At 47.3% G+C, this 17,158-nt stretch overlaps 1 protein-coding gene and 1 pseudogene across 3 annotated transcripts in view; one reads left to right on the top strand and one right to left on the bottom strand.

Annotated features, from left to right (window-relative positions):
* Cables1 (Cdk5 and Abl enzyme substrate 1) overlaps positions 1 to 17,158 on the top strand; it is a 103,595-nt gene that overhangs the window by 17,608 nt on the left and 68,829 nt on the right.
* Positions 11,482 to 12,479, bottom strand: Slc25a19-ps1 (solute carrier family 25 member 19, pseudogene 1; annotated as a pseudogene).

Raw genomic sequence — 17,158 nt, forward strand, 5'->3', positions numbered from 1 at the left:
AGAAACACCACTGCTACGAATGCTGTACTGGGGGACAAGTCAGTAAGCTGTTTGCAGTGGAGCAGCCTAGGAAATCCCACGAGGGTCCTCTCACCTTCCAGCCCAAGGTGGACCAAGGAGGAGCTCTTCCTATGTTGTCATTTGTCCTGTCCTGTGACAGACCTAACCTGCCTGTGTAACTAATGCATGCTCACAGGACCACCGTTTGCAGAAAACCCCTCTTTCCTTGAGAGGAAAGGCCACCATTCCCATGCATAGGCCTTTGTGCTGGGTTTTATGTGGACTTGGACTAAACGAGGATTTTTCTGCAGTGTATATACTTTCTGTAAGCGAAAAATAGACTCTTTCTTCCCGTCTGTTGATTCTGCCTGGGGCGATGTTGCGAGATGCTCTGCTAAATAGAATCCGGTCAGATGACCCCAACTGTACGAGCCTGCAAAAGACATCTGTTTAAGTTTAAGAATAAATAATTAACACAGGCACCCAGACAGAAGGGTATTGCTCCCAGTGAGATTAGAATTTTCCTGCTGTGGCAGGGGTGCCTTGATTCCTCTCAAAAGTTTCATCTGAAGATAGAACTGTAAAGAAAACGAGGGTTTGACTCTTACGCCCTCTTTAAGAGGCACATCTGTTAGGCAGTTCTGTAGTTACACTTCCCATGGCCCTGGCTTTGTTTCCTCTCTGAGACTCGGGACTCTCGTCTGCTCCTGCTTGGAAATATTCTTTTCTTTTTTTTTTATTCTTTTTTTTAATGATTTATTTATTTAATGTGAGTACACTGTTAATCCTTTCAGACACACCAGAAGAGGGCATCAGATCCCATTACAGATGGTTGTGAGCCACCCTGTGGTTGCTGGGATTTGAACTCAGGACCTCTGTAAGAGCAGTCAGTGCTCTTAACCGCTGAGCCATCTCTCCAGCCCGGAAATATTCTTTTCTAAGAAGAAATTAACCCAGATAAGGTTTCGATGATACCCTGATTTTCAAGGAGGGATTTGGTAGAAGCTTGATGGATTACTAGAAGCTTGACTTTAGACATGGCAAAATGGAGGCTACAAGTGTGAGGACCTGAGTTCAAATCCCTAGAACCCGTATAAAAAAAGCTGGGGTGGTGATGTGCACCCACAGTCCTAGTCATATGGCGAGCATGGGAGATAGACGCAGGTGGAGGTCCTTGGAAGCTTTCTGAACCGCTACTCTGGCATTTGCACCTCTAAATGACAAAGGGATCCCACAAATCAGGTGGAAGGCATGAGTTGACATCTGAAGTTGTCTTCTATCCTCCCTATGAGACTACACTTTGGCTACACTCTGCGTGAATATACACAAGCACACGCATAACACGCAGCAACACACACACACACACACTCTCTCTCTCTCTATCTCTCTCTATCTCTCTCTCACCATTCCAAAGATACAGGCAGAGTTGTTTCTTCATAAGACTGTTCGTGACAGGGACAAGGCTAGGCAGAGCGTGTGTAGAAAGCCATGGAAACCACCGTGGATGACTGTGATGTCCCAGCAGCACCCATACGGCCTGTCAGGTGTGCCGGGAGCTCGGGGGCTCGTCACTAAATCAGCAAGGTCAGGTGTCAGGAACACATCCAAGAGAGTGTTGTAAAGAAGGTAACTGCTCTGGGTTGCGTGTGAAATGTCTCACGTAGGCGCATGTGTTTGAATGCTTAGTCCTTGGCAGTAGAGCTCTGTTGGGAGGTTAGGGAGCGCTCAGGTCATGGAACTGAAACACAAGCCACAAAGGTGAGCCTTTTTATTTTTTATTTTTTTTATTTTTTACTTTGGGAATTTCATACACTGTTTTTATCATATTCTTTCCCACCCCCTAACTCTTTCTAGAGTTTATTCCCCTCCCCCATCCATTCCCCACCCACCCAATTTCATGTTTTTTTTTTTTTTTCTTCTCAACAAAAAACAAAAGGCCATGAAAAACTGTGGGATCTGATTTGTGTTGGCTCCTGAGAAGGGCTGTCCCAGGCTGTGGTTGACATTCATTGTCACTCCATTGAAGAACACTCATTTTCCTTCTTTGGGGGCGACTCTTAAGGGCTGGGAGCACAGCACTCAACACAAAGTGCCAGTCAGGGATTTGGGGGCAAAGTGTTTACTTTTACTGAGGTCTTGCATGAGGCTCCCAGGCTCAAAGGGATTTGGCTTCTCTTTGCCTCCCAAGTAGCCTGGCAATGTGGTGAGTGCCATTTCCACTCTGGCCGTGGTTCATTCAGAAGGGACTCTCACCAAGAGAGGAACCTCAGACTGAGGACGAGGCCTTGTGTTTCCTGCTCTTACCTCACAGCCGAGGGGTAGAGGACTTATGTGGGCACATTCCGGGGGATCCTGGTTGGGGGAAAGCATGGGCCCTCATTGTGGCAGTGGGAGCTGTTTGCTCACACCTTGGCAGACCCAGGAACAAAGACAGGCAGACATTAGACAGCTAAATCCCAAGTCCTTCCACAGACCTGACGATGTTCTTCATAGGTTCCTTCTGGGGTGCATGTGTGTGTGTGTGTGTGTGTGTGTGTGTGTGTGTGTGTGTGTGTGTGTGTGTCTGTACGTGTGTGCCAAAGACTGGGCATAGGGCATTGAAGGAAAAAACCCTCCATTCTTACCCTCAGGAAACATGCTGTCCTACACAGGGGACAAAGGCGTAAATAAACCTAAGGTGCAGTATATTTATATTACAAATATAACCCACATTAAATGTCCTAGAAGAACACTAAATTTAAAGGCTGTCCTCGGGAAGGGTTGGAGAAGTCTCTGCGGCACATGGGAGGAGTCAGGGAGAGCTTTCAGAAGAGTCTTAGTTCCTGGCAGCTGGTGAGGAGTGGAGGAAGGGGTGCCAAGGCCAGGGAGCAGTTGAGAGAGCACATTTGGGGGGGGGACTGCATCAGGGAGCTGTGACAAGACTGTTCATGCCCTGTGGACTTCAGATCTCATGTAGCCCAGGTTGGCCTCAATCTCCATATGTAGCCAAGTATGGTCTTAAACTGCATCCTCCTGCCTCCACCTTCATGCATTCACCACCATATCTGGTTTTAGGTGGTGCTGGGACTGAACCCAGAGCTTAATGCTTACTAGGGAAGTGTGTTCTCAACTGAGCTACAGCTCCAACCCCTGAAGCATTTTTGGATGCAAGGAGAGAGTCATGGGCTTGAAGCTTTGCCCGTACTGGCAACTCAGGAGGCTGAACAGGAGGGTCAGTGCCTGGTCAGTGGGAGTGGGCAAGAGTATGGATGATTCAAGGTCAGAAGTACACAAGATTGTGGTGATGCACTGAGGAGGCCATGTCGGTGAAGGGCTTCAGAAGTGACTGTTGGGGTTGTGACCTGGCTCTCCTGAGGTTGAGCAACTTGAGGGAGCAGGGAGGGGGCTGAGGTTGGCATGTGAGTGAGAGCCATCTGTGCAGACACCTCTTGGACACTGAGGAAGGCTCACTGGAGCTTGGTAGTGAGGAGGTCTTAGGAGCGGGCTTGAAAATGGAGTCAGAAGATTTGGGAGGCAGCAAGTGGAAAGAGCATGTTTGGAAGTTGAGTGAAGAGGATCACAAAGGGGTCACACCGTGTGGAGGAAGAGGGGCAGTGAAGGGGGCTGGGAGGAACAAGTGTTTGGAGTACAGATGTTGCAGGCTCGGACATGGAGGTGTGTCCAGTTGAGGCCAGCAGGGATGAACTGCAGGAGGACAGCTTGTCGGTGTGGGCAGTTAACACCAAAAGCAGGCTGTAGTCACTGAGACGGAGGGTCTTCTCAGACTGGGAAGCTACATGGATGAGCATGTATAGGTTTCTCACAACCTTTTGCTATGTCAACATGGATGTTCATCAGTATAGGTTTTCTTTAACAAGATTTAAAGGCAATTACTTTAAAACATTAGCATGTATGATGTATGTGTTTAAAACATTGGTGTGTATGTAGTATGTGTTTAAAGCATTGGTGTGTGTGTAGTATGTGTCTTTAAAATGGTGTGTATGTAGTATGTGTGTCTAAAACATTGGTGTGTATGTAGTATGTGTATCTAAAACATTGGTGTGTATGTAGTATGTGTGTCTAAAACGTTGGTGTGTATGTAGTAGTATGTGTCTAAAACGTTGGTGTGTATGTGGTATGTGTCTTTAAAATGGTGTGTATGTAGTATGTATGTTTAAAGCATTGGTGTGTATGTAGTACGTGTGTCTAAAACATTGGTGTGTATGTAGTAGTATGTGTCTAAAGCGTTGATGTGTATGTAGTATGTGTCTAAAGCATTGATGTGTATGTAGTATGTGTCTTTAAAACATTGGTGTGTATGTAGTATGTGTCTTTACGATCGATCCCATTCTTCTCTTGAAAAACTGAGGCATAGGGAGCCAGTTGGATCACATCTCAAGTTCTAGGGCTGGGCTGGTAAGCTGGCTTAGCAAGTAAAGACATCACTAGCAAAGCCACACGACACTATGAACTCGATTGCCAGAATCTGTCCTCTGACCTCTACACATACAGGTGGCCTCTGCACACACAGTACACACAATGTGAATGTTATTTAAAAAATAAAACTCCAGACTGAGAGGCCATTCTGCTGGTCTGGGGTGGAGTTCTTAAGCATCATGCTTGCCCCATCGGTAGCCTGGTTAGCTTTCGGCACACTCCTGGAAGGAAGTGGAACTGCCTCAGGAACTTTTTCTCCTGAAGTCCCTGGGGCCCTTTCCACCTCATACCTCCCAGAAACAGTGTGGGGAATGAACTTCACTTGGCAGGGTTAGCAATGGGCCAGCTCTCCTTAGGCCTGTGCGTGGAGTCAGGTGACCCATTAAACCACCTCTAGAGGTGACCAGTGCACGTACACTCATGGGTGGATCTGGCGCTATCAATTATATTGTGTGCACATATCGTAAGTAGTTTTTTAAATTAGAGACGGGACAGCATGCACTTTAGGAGGGTGAATTTTATTCATGAACTGATACAGTGTGCTCATCCTGTGTCCCATTCAATGTGTGGCTGGGAATGGCTGAGTTCTGCCCGCAGCAGCTCCTTGTCCAGAGTCGGTGTGCCCTGCAGTCTGTGCTGCTGAGTATCCTCTGGAACAGGGAGGTGGTTTCTTCTGCCCACTTTATAACAAAGCAAACCTAGGAGTAGGAACCAGCTCTGAATATGACTTCACCGGGAGACAAAAAGCTGGAAATAGAAACCTGATCACCCTTGTGCCTGCGCTTGATTCATCTGATAGGATTCACTTGCCTCAAGATCGCTATCAGCGGAAATTATTTCCCTTAATCTCCTGGGAGCATGCTTTAATATTTTTTATGCTTGCTTTATGGTAATTTCCATTCTGTCTTCTTTAATTGAGTAAAAATGAAGTCTATCCAGGCTACTTCTGGAGACTTCATGGGCGTTTCCTATGTGTGAGAGAAATATGTGCAGCCACATCGTGAAGAGAACCGAGATGGGCTGAAGGAGCTGGCGCCTCACCGTGCTCATCAACCCTAGGAGTCCTCAGACTCTGGAGAGTACAGCTGTGGGCCACTGCTTTCCAAAAGCAATTTGTCCATTCGGAGTCTCTCCTGACTACTATGTGCTTTCGCTCTGCAGTTTTATTAGTGGTTTTAAAAGTGCGCTGCAGAGGGCTCACAGGTGTCCTCCACGGACTGATAAGCTCCTAGCAGAGCCAGACCTGAATGCCGACCCTACCAGTGCAGGGATACAGATGAGACATAGCAGAGGCCACCAGGGGCTCTACCTGCAGAGAATGTTGAGAGAAGGACAGAAGGGATGACTGTAACCCAGGGCTTGCATTCAGTTTTTTAGAGGTGTCTTTGTGTGGTCCTGCCTTCTTGAAGGAAAGGGGACATTTGTCTGGAGGTGTGACTGGAGGATGGGAGGAAAGGGAACCTGATAATATAGAGATACAAGCTCTTGGTCAGCTTCGACATTTACAACCACCCTTAAACATGACTGAGAAGGTAGGCTAATGGCTCCCAGGATGCCATCAATCACTGGGAAGGAAGACAGTGGACTTCCTGAGGCTGTCCCTCCCTGTTCCTTTCACTAGTGAGGCTTCTTGAGGTCACCCACTGATGCCACAGTTTGTCCTGAGAAAGTGGGTGGGGGAGTGTGAGTATTGTCCCCCTGTGTTTCCCACAGCATTGTTGACAGCCAAAAGGTGGACACAAGCCACGTGTTCACTGGAGTGGCAGGCCTAGGGTATGGTGACACCCATGCCAGGGTATCATTCAGCCTTCAGAAGAAGGGAGTCGCCCCAGGACAGACAGCCACTCCACCTCTCTCCCTTGTCTTTTAAAGTCAGATGAAACTGTGGAAGTGTTAGGGTGGCAGCCAGTGGCTGGAGGAGATGGGAAACTAGTGTTTGGTGGGTACAGAGGGGTTGGGGCGATGCAATAGGCGATAAATGGTAGCGAGGGCTGTGCGGTAGTGTGCGTGCATGCCTCAGTCCCAGTAAGCAGCACACTTGGACGTGGTCACAATGGTAAGCATGACTATGTTTCACCATAGCAGATCTGGATGAACAGCGGCACTGTGGCTCAGGCTTGTGGCAGAGCCTGGAGGAAAACAGCTCACCCATTCTCTTGGTGTGTTGAATTCCCTGCTTGGATCATCCGGTGCCCTCTGCTGCAGCTCCCAGCAGAATTATTTAGCTTCCCATGCTACAGTCTTTCTACTGGGCTGCAGTTTCCTACAGACTTGATCACATCGTGGAGCACACGTCATCTCTCACCTGCTTCTAAGACAGCTGCCTCTCTGATGGTGGCACCCCAGAACTCTAGGGGTAAAGCTATCCCCAGCCCAGCCCAGCCCAGCCCAGCAGCCCAGCATTCTTAGGTTTACTGCTTAACCCCAGTCATTTCTTCTCACCCGAGCAAAGCTTAGATTGCACCCCCACCCCCAACCCCCTTGGCAAAGTCACTTCCAATGGAAACAGCTTTGAAGCTGAAGGTGGAAGAGCTTGCTTTCGGCAGACGCGGCTGGAAAGAGCTTCGCTTCTTTTGAAGCAAACTTTAGGAGGAATGGCAAGACGTTAAAAGGAGCAGAAGGGAGATCGGCGCTGGAGTAAGTACTAAGGGGGTTTGAAGTAGTGTGATACTCAGAGACTCTCAGACACTTTTGGAAACCAAATGTTTGCAGAGGTAGATATGCTAATTATGTGACTTGATCATGGTATCTATCAAAGCATGGTACTATTTCTCTATAAATACGTAGACAGTATGTGTGTGTGTGTGTGTGTGTGTGTGTGTGTGTGTGTGTGTGTGTGTGCATGTCTGTGTGCGCATGTCTGTGTGCGCATGTGTGTGTGTGGGGGGGAGACAGGGAGAGAGAGAGACAGAGACAGACACAGACACAGACACAGACAGACTCTAATCATCTCCCGTAATGATTAGGGCCTGCTTCTCTGTGTAGTATAGACAGCTCCCTGCAGGGTGAGTGAGTCTTGCCTGGATGAGTTCTTTATGTTGGCCTTCAGACTGACTCAGCATAGGGAGCCACTATCAGAAGGGGCAGCAAGCCCCAGTGAGGGGACAGGATGGTGAGACAGCCTTCTGTCCCTGCCAGCTCCCCTCTCTCTAAAAGAGCCCTCACGTTTTCCTGGAGACACTGAAGGGCTGCTTTGCAAGGCACAGCGTGTGCACCTTTTAAAAACGGGACCTCAGACATATCCCTTCTCTTGGCTCTTGGCTCTGACCCTGTGGGAGCTTCACTTTCTCCATCTGCAAAGTGAAACTCAAGGGCGCTCACACTGAGATGCTCTGAGAAGTTAGCACTACATTGTCAACTCGTAGCAGAAGGCTTGATACATCCATCTCATCCCCCCTGAGGAACCAACACAGGATTGGTTCCGATGCCCTCCTTAAAACCTAAGTGCTGTATTAAGTAAGGACTGTGTGACCACATGAAAAATATGACTTCTCTGCCTCACCTGCCCCCTGGAGGGGCCACACCTGCCCCCTGAGGGACTGATGGACAGGGCTGTTTCTGAACCTTACCGGTGTAGGAGTTCCATGTCTCCCTAGTTGACCTGCGACATTTCAGCACGCTTTCATTGTGCTAATAGCTGACACCGAGGCCCGAGAGTTCTATGAACTCAGGACAAATGAGTTCCCGATGAGTACAAGGCCTTAAAGCCCAAGCTTATTTAACAGGCACAGTTCAGCGTCAGGATGAGTCTGATGTCTCAGGGCTCCGAGGCCTCACCTTTAAAGGGCTTTGAAAACCCAGACCGAGCTTGAAACAAGAACCAGAGGCAGGGGCAGCTGTGCTTTGCAGGAGAAAGGTTGAGAGCCTTTCCCATAAGGAAAACAAGAACAGAAAACAAACTCCTGCACTCTCACACAGATTTGATAATGCTTATGGTGTGTGTGTGTGTGTGTGTGTGTGTGTGTGTGTGTGTGTGTGTCCGTCCGTCCGTCCGTCCGTCCGTATGTCTGTCTGTCTGTCTGTCTGTCTGTCTGTGTGCGCAATGCACACTCAAGGTGTGCCTGGGCATGATTTTCCCACCCTGGTTAACGACCTGACTCAGGTTCATCCCCACACCAGCTTCCAGGAAGTCTTGGATTACCTCCATGTAATCACCCTCAGGCTGGGCTGGGGGCCTGTCCTGCCTCTGGCACCTAGAGAACAGCATTTACTCTAGTTTATTTTTTAATTCTCTTGTAATTGCGTCTGCCAATCAGATCATTCACTGTCCTTGTGCCCCTGCTGCCTTGTAGTGGGTGCTTGATCCAGTAGGACGTGTGGCTCATAAACAAATGAAAAGTTTAACTTCTGGTGATTTTTTTTTTTAACCCCAGAGCAGAAGGAGGTTGATGGAGCCCTTTTCATGGTGTGTGCTGTTCTTTTCTGCCTTGCCTGTTTTTAGACATGCCAATTTCTTGGTAAAGCTACCTAAAGCCCATCTTGCAATCCCCATGTTTCCGTTGAGTATGGCTAAGTGGTATTTCTCCTTGCAACTCTTAGGTATCTACCCATTTTCCAGATGTGGGTCTTATCTCCCACTCTTGTCTTTCAGCTTTCCTCTCAGCTCTCTTGTCACTTACTGTCGCTCTAGAGACATGGACTTAGCCTGTGAGTCACAACCCCCTTTGGAGGTCCAATGACCCTTTCACAGGGGCTGCATATCAGATACTTACATTATGATTCATAACCAGAACTAGAGTTATAAAATAGCAATGAAATAACTTTAAGGATGGGGTCACCCAATACCAGGAGAGGTATTAAAAGTCACAGCATTAGGAAGGCTGAGAACCACTGTGGTGGAGCCTGGCCTGGGCCCCACAGAACACAGGCAAAAGTTTCTACAGGTGTGGAACACCCATCTGCTGCCCACACCATTAGAACCTGAGGTCCCATACTCCTCTAATGCTAACCTGCATCTGAAGCCCTGTCTGGTGACCATTAAGGAACGTTGTAACCAGTATGTGGTGCTTAGAACAATGACCAAAGTCTCTCATTCTTCTCTTCATAGCTTCACCCTGAAACCGTGCACATTAGTGCATCTGTGGTGATGGGGACAGTGACAGCTTGCTTGGTGTCCTAGTTTTAGTTTTACTGCTGTGAACAGACACGACACCATGACCAAGGCAACTGTTATAAGGACAACATTTAATTGGGCCTGGCTTACAGGTTCAGAGGTTCAGGCCATCACCATCAAGGTGGGAGCATGGCAGTGTCCGGGCAGGCATGACGCTGGAGGAGCTGAGAGTTCTACATCTTGTTCTAAAGGCAAATAGAAAAGACTGGCTTCCAGGCAGCTAAGACGTAGGTCTTAAAGCCCAAGCACACAGTGACACACCCACTTCAGCAAGGCCACAGCTCCAAATAGTGCCACTCCCTAGGCTGAGCATAGTCAAACCACCACATTCCACTCCCTGGCCCCCTTAAGCTTGTCCAGACACAAGAGTCTAGGGAGGCCACACCTAAGCATAGCATAATTTAAAACTACATAGAGTCCCCATAGTCTATAACAATCTCAACAAGGGTAAAAGTCCAAAGTTCGAAGTCTCTTCTGAGAGTCATCCAATCACTTAACCGTAATCCCCTAAGCAAGACAGGAAAGCAGCTGGGCAAACTCCAAACGCTACATCTCCTCTCTGATACCAAAGCCGTCTTCAGGTCTCCAACTCCTCCTCCATCTTCGTTGACTGCGTCAAACTTCTTTCTCCCAGGCTGGTTCCACTCCCTATTAGCTTTCTTCAGCAGATAGCCCACGGCTCTGGCATCTCAAACATCTTGGGTTCTCCAAGGTAACCTCAGCGTTACAGCTTCTTGTTCCAATATCTGGGATCCACACATGATCTTCTGGGCTTCTCAAAAGGGCTGGCTTCACTTCTCCAGCTCTGTCCTCTGTAGCACTCTAGACTCTGGTGGACTCCACTCCGCTGCTGCTTCTGTTCTTGGTGATCCTCCCATGGTACTGGCATCTCCAATACACTGGACTCTTAAATGCTGCGCTAGGCTTCACCAATAGCCTCTCATATAGGCTTCCTTCTTGTGCTAAGCTTCAACATCTTTGCGTGGCCCCTTCAGTCCTGAGCTGTCAGCTGTAACCGAAGCTGTACCTTCACCAATGGCCTTCCATGGCCTCTCACAGTGCCAAGCCTCAGCTGTTCTCTGTGAGATCCCTTCATACCTTCAAACCCAGTACCACCTGGGGGTGACTCTTACACATTACCAAGTCCAGCTGCAGCATGAGGTAGAACCTTGACTATCTCTGGAGCACAACTTCTTTGTGCTCCCAAAAGACACTTCCCAGAAGATTTCACCTCAGTGATGCTGATCTCTTCCTCAGCTCCAGCTGACCAGCGTCAATTGTCCCAGGAGTCTCCTTTTCCTCTTGACTGTAAAGCCAGAGCCACATGGCTGAAGCTGCAGAGTTCTGCTGCCTTCAGGAGCTGGAACATGGCCCCCTTGTTCTATTACATTATCACCAGCTTTCTGTTTTCCAGCTCCTTCACTGCCTAAGCTTGGCTGTCTTGGCTCTTGCTCTGTAGATTGACCTTGAACTTAGAGATCTGCATGGCTCTGTCTCCTAGGATTAAAAGTGCACCACTTTGCCTGAACTTAATTTGAGGTCGCCATTCCCTTAGGATTCTACTTCCTAGTGTCCCTTTAATACTAGAACCATATATTGTATTCTTTTCTTTTCTTTTTCTCCTTTTACTTTAATGTCTAGTAAATAAGTTGGCAGTAAAAGCAGACCAAGTTGTGGAGGTTAGAATTCAGCAAAGAGCCCAACCCCATCTGTCTGCACTCCAGTATGGTCCTTCCAGGACTTAGAAGTATTCTCCCCAAAATCAGGACTACGAAAAAAAAAAAGATGGCCAGTTCCTTTCGGGTTGAGGTGGTCAGAGGTGAGATGCACCAGTCTCCTTCCCCACGACCTTCTTTCTACAGTGAGAGCACTCCCTTTTCTCTTCGTTCTGTTCAGAAGGCCCTTGCCTTCTTCTGCTTTCTCTGCCTGCAGCTCTGGATGACTCCTCATGCTCATGGCGGCTGGCCTAGAAGGCCAACCAGGCTGTAGCCATTGTTTGGTATAAACTCAGAGTCAAGTCTTGTTGGGGGAGGTGCCTCCAAGTGTAGACCGTACGCCCCTCCTGCCTCACAACTGTCTTCCCCCCTTATGCAATGGAAGAGGTTACAGAAGAGCTCATACCAGAAGAACATGAAGCCAGTGGAGAGTGCAGCCTTCATCAGACTGGGGACAGACCCTTGAAGAACCTCTGTGTGGAGATGTCTAGGAGGTCCCCATAGCTCTGCAGCCAGCGAAAGGCAGATAGGATATGTTCAAACCCACCCACCTGTAGGGGCTTCTTGAAGAGGTCCAGGGGATATGTAAGGATCTTGCTGATGACTCCAGATCCACAGCTACAAAGCAGGTTTTTAAGGTTCCCTGTTTGCTTCTGTCTGTAGGTATGACCCAGTCATAGGCATGGTTCAATAATGAGTGGCAGCAGGAGAACTGCAGGCCCATAGAGGGGAAGATGGTGATCATGGTGGGGGTCAAGCCTTTGTAGAAGATGAAGGGGCCCTTGGTCCTATACATGGTCCGTATGGCCTCTTGCAGATTGTTATAGATCCGAGCTGCTAGGCAGGTGTGTAGCACATCCACAGGGTGCACGGTGAGGGTGGCTGTACCGGCAGACAGGCCACCATGTACAAAGTGCACTGAGAATTGGTGGGTTTGATTACAAGTTGGCTCGGTAAAGCAGTTCAGTCAGTTCTTCAAAGGCCAAAAATTGGACCTCTCCGTAGCCTATGGACAGAATCTGGGCTGGAACATGTCCTTTCCAGGACGCTCTTGGACCCTCCTCTTACAAAATATGCTTGGCCGCCTGGAAGATTCTGTGGTATTTGGCATTGGGGTCACTTGGACACAGGTGTTCAATCTGGAGCTGGAAACAGATCTCGATGACGTTCGAAAGGCTGATCAGGACACAAGTGACAAATCCTGACACTGATCCTGCCGCCACCACCTCCACCATTGCCTTTGGCACCATAGCCAACCATCCCTGCCTCTGGTCCAGGAGTAACAAGCTGACACTTCAGTCTTGGCCCGGCTCCTTAGCTCTCCCTCCCTCTCAGTGCAGCCCAACAGCGAAACTTAACTGCCTGTTTTTTTCTTTTTAAGCTGTTTCATCAAAAACACTCTCCATGAGACGAAACCACAATACAGAGCCTAAACTGGGTTGTTTTGAGACCTCCTTTGTCAAAGCAATTAATCTGATTTTCTTCAACTTAGATTTAGCCTCAGGCTGACTCCAGACAAGGGTGAAAAGCAGCCACATTCTTCAGGAAAATACCACAAAAACAAGTCTCTAGGCCACATACTGAAATTGTTCTCTGAAACCTCTAAGGCCAGGCTTCCACAGTTCAAATCACCTTCAGCAACAAAGTCTTCCATATTCCTATTAAGATAGCTCATTCCTACTAGGAAGCCTCAGAAAAAGCATTCCACTGCTTTCCAAACCCAAAGTCCCAAAATCTACATTCTTCCAAATAAAAGCATGATCAGGCCTATCACAGCAATACCTCAGTCCCTGGGACCAACTTCTTTCTGTCTTAGGGTTTCATTGCTGTGAACAGACAACCATGACCAAGGCAACTCTTATAAGAACATTTAATTGGTGCTGGCTTACAGGTTCACAGGTTCAGTCCATCATCATCAAGGCAGGAGCAGGGCAGCATCCAGGCAGGGGGTGGAGCAGGAAGGATGGCTGAAGAAGTTCTACATCTTCATCTGAAGGCTGCTAGGAGAAGACCGGCTTCCAGGCAGCTAGGATGAGGGGTTTAAAACCCAAGCCCACAGTGATACACCTACTCCAATAAGGCCACACCTCCTAATAGTGCTACTCCCTGGCCTAGGCACATTCAACCCATCACCCAGGGCGCAGAGGAACCATTAGTGTTACAGTAGTCCCTAATCTTTATTGCCCTCACCTCTAACATGAGCAAGCCATGCAACCTCTAAGTCTCCATCGTTCCAGTAAGAAGAAACTGAGCTCCACCTGAAGTTATCCAAGTGGCATTCTGAAGGTCTCAGCAAAGGCTTGTAGAGTCCCACAGATGGCTAATTTGTTTTCAGTGTGTGTCTTGTGCATACATAGATTTCATATATCCTACATAAATATTTTAGCAGTTCTTTTGCAGTAAACTTCACATGCCATGTGCTTGCTAAATCCAGTGAATGCTACACTTACTGTGCGCTCACGCATTATATAGCCGTCATTGCAATCTGATTTTAGAAAACTTTCATCACCTCCTAAAGAAACCCTGTAGTCACTGATAGTCCCTGTTCCCTGGCAACCTCTAATCTAATCTGCTCTCCGTCTGTGAATTTGCTGTCCTGGACGTTGTATCTCGATGGATTCCTAGTTACTGTATCTTAGCAGGATAGCCTCAAGGGTCATTTTGTAGCACATCTCAGGACTTTATCTGAGATGAGCCTTTCTTCTGAAGGCTGATTAACATTGTATTTTATTGAACATCCACCGGTTCTTGGGCTCATGGACTTGTGTAATTGTGCTGCTATGAGCATCCAGGAATTCCTGGTGAGTTTTTATGTTGACATGTTTGTGTTTATCTACAGCAATGGAACTATTGATTATATAACGTAACATGTTAGGGAATACTTAAATGAGCTTCTGTATATAACACACACACACACACACACACACACACACACACACACACTCTGAAGATTAGTTTTAAATGTCAACTTACTACAACCTGTATCATCTGCAAAGAGCATCTTGATTGAGACCAAGTTGGTTGGCCTGTGGCTTATCTGTGGGAGATTTTCTTGATCATTGATATAGGAAGACCCGACCCATTGTGGGTAGCATTATTCCCTAGGCTAGACCTAAACTGTAAGAGTAGAGAGAGATGTCTGTGCAAATAGGCAGCTCTTAGCTATTGACTGTGAATATGATTGTGGCAAACTGTTTGAGTCCCTGCCTTCTTCCAAAATGCTGGGTGATAATTGGAATTATATACCAAGTAAGCATCCTTTCTTTCCTGAATTGCATTTGGTGAGCAGGGGAGATCATTGTGTTTTTACAGCCACTGAAATGACTAGAACAAATATATAGTTGTATATTGTGTTTTTAAACTACAGCAAAATTAAATAAACCCTACTATTACATAGCAAAGCCTGACACAGTAGTGACCTGTGTGTTACCTAACTATGCACTAATTAACTCATGTTGCAAGAGTAGGTGAAATTTATGCAGTTTAATTCCTCTTCTCCCATCTACTAAAGTGAATTGGGTCTTAAGATGTTTGAAAGTGGTTACCGCTGGTACCTGCTCATCCTTGCCAAGAGAGATTATTCCCCTACTGTACAAACAGGGCCAAAGGGAACAAACAAAAGGTCATCCTTGCCTTCAGGTGTTTTCACATTTGTTTAAAGATCAAAAGAGGGGGCTTGAGAGATGGCTTAATGGTGAAGAACACTGGCTTCTCTTCCAGAAGAATGGGATTCAATTATTAGCACCCAATGATGCCTCAACCATATATAACCACAATTCCAAGGCACATATACACTCTCTGGCCTCCCAGGGCACCGGGTGCATATGTGGTACACTGACATACATGCAGACAAAATATTCATACAGATAAATAGTAAATAATTTAAATATCAAGGAATGTGAAGTTTTATAGCCATGATTGAGCCCTAGGTAAATATTGAAGCAATTGTGTTTATAAAGTTTGGAATTCTTTTATTTGGCTTTGGGGGGCATTGCTGTTGCTGCTTTGCGGTTTTTCTGAGGCAGGGTCTCACTACATATATAGCCCTGGTTGTCCTGGAACTCACTACATAGACCAGGCTAGCCTAGAACTCAAGAGATCTGTCTGCTTTTCCCAGTCGTGTGCCACCACACCTAGCCTGGAACTGTTTTTAATCTAATCTGTTTTATGTTTTGGAACTTGACGGAACACTTAGTTTAGGGTAGGGAAGCATTTAGCTCCTAAAAAGTTGGGGTTTTTTTTTGTTTTGTTTTTTTGTTTTTTTTTTTGTTTTTGGTTCTTTTTTCGGAGCTGGGGACTGAACCCAGGGCCTTGCGCTTCCTAGGCAAGCGCTCTACCCCCAGCCCCCTAAAAAGTTTGAACACCAGTGTCTCAGCTGACATGTAAATTTCAAGCTTGGACTTTGGCCTCACTTTACCATAGCTTGACCTTCTGCAGGTGTGATGAAGTGTGTGTGTGTGTGTGTGTGTGTGTGTGTGTGTGTGAGAGAGAGAGAGAGAGAGAGAGAGAATGAATATAATTGCACACACGCACACTTTTTTTTTTTTTGCACTTTTACTTGCTTGACCAGAGCTCACTAGTTCAGCAGTTTGGTGAGCCAGCTTGCTCCAGGGAACCCCTTGTTTCTTCCTCCCAAGTGCTGGCAGGCCACTACACCCACCATGGCATTTATATGGGTGCTGGGGATTTGAACTCTGGTCTTCATGCTGGTATGCCAAGCTTTTTATCTTAACACTGAGCCATGTTCTCAGCCCTCTCTGACGAAGCTCTTCTGACTCCCCAGGACTGTCCCACCCCATCCTGCTTCTCTTCTCCAGCTCTGACCACTGAGTTGTTCATGCTGTGCTTAAAGATTTATCGAAAGCCTGTATATACACTGTGCTCGTCACTGAGGGAAGACCAAATTACCCATCCTTAAGGTACCTGTAGCCAGGCTGGAGATAACTACAAGATTACAGTCACCCAGAGCACATGCTCTTAGGAGCTAGCACTTCCAGAGACTGTGGGACTTTAGAAAATGCCCAGGGTAGCTACCTGGAATAGGGGCGCTGTGCTGTGTCTGAGGATGAAGGTAGCATTTTGGTGGAAGAACAGAGGTTGCTACCAATTCTTTAGAACCAGGACTAGGTCACCTGGAGCATCTTTTCCCCTGAAGTCACTTACGAGACCAATGCTTCAGTGCCTGGTCCCTGTTCAGCTTTCGGCAAAAAGAGATAAACATAAGAAGCCAAAGAAAAGCAGGCATTTTACTTTACAAACGGTTTGCAGAAAGGAGTTGAACACTCCATATCCCTGGATAGGAACTCGGGGTGGGGAAGAAGCATACGCAATGCTCACTGCACTGCAGTAATCCGAATGGTTCTAAAAAATGAGCATTTACAGAGCTCCATCGATTTCAGATTTGCTGTAAATAACTGTGTGCTGTTTCAGAGTTGTTAAAATCAGTTGCTGCTGCTGAAGTTTCCTCAGAAAAGAGACATGTCCTACCAGGAGCTAAGAGATAGAGATGTGTGTGCATGGGTGCATGTCTGCGTGTATGCAAGCTTTTAATGCTGAAGTCCTCACTGAAACGGGCTGCTTCCCCAGCACTGAGTCAGGCCATTATCAGGTATGTGACAAGAGGAACACAGAATGAAACCGGCTTCTGAGAAAATCTAGAGCTGGCCTAACCATTCTCCTGGGCTTGTGTTCCACTCCTCCTTGGGACTAGACTTTGTTCCAAGGCATTCCATGCCTCACACTCACCTGGGTCGTTCCTGTCCCGCCGCTGAGCTACTACTTGATTTTCGTTCAAGCCCTTGTCTTTACAGGCCACTCTAGCCTAAAGTCTCATCGAATGCTTTTCCCTTCTCTACTGTTTCCCTCCTACCCTCTGACCTGTCATGGCTCCCACTTGTCATCTCTGCCATCAAAG

Source organism: Rattus norvegicus, chromosome 18 (genome assembly GCF_021556685.1).
Source record: "Rattus norvegicus strain SHRSP/BbbUtx chromosome 18, alternate assembly SHRSP_T2T, whole genome shotgun sequence".
Taxonomy (NCBI): Eukaryota; Metazoa; Chordata; class Mammalia; order Rodentia; family Muridae; genus Rattus; species Rattus norvegicus.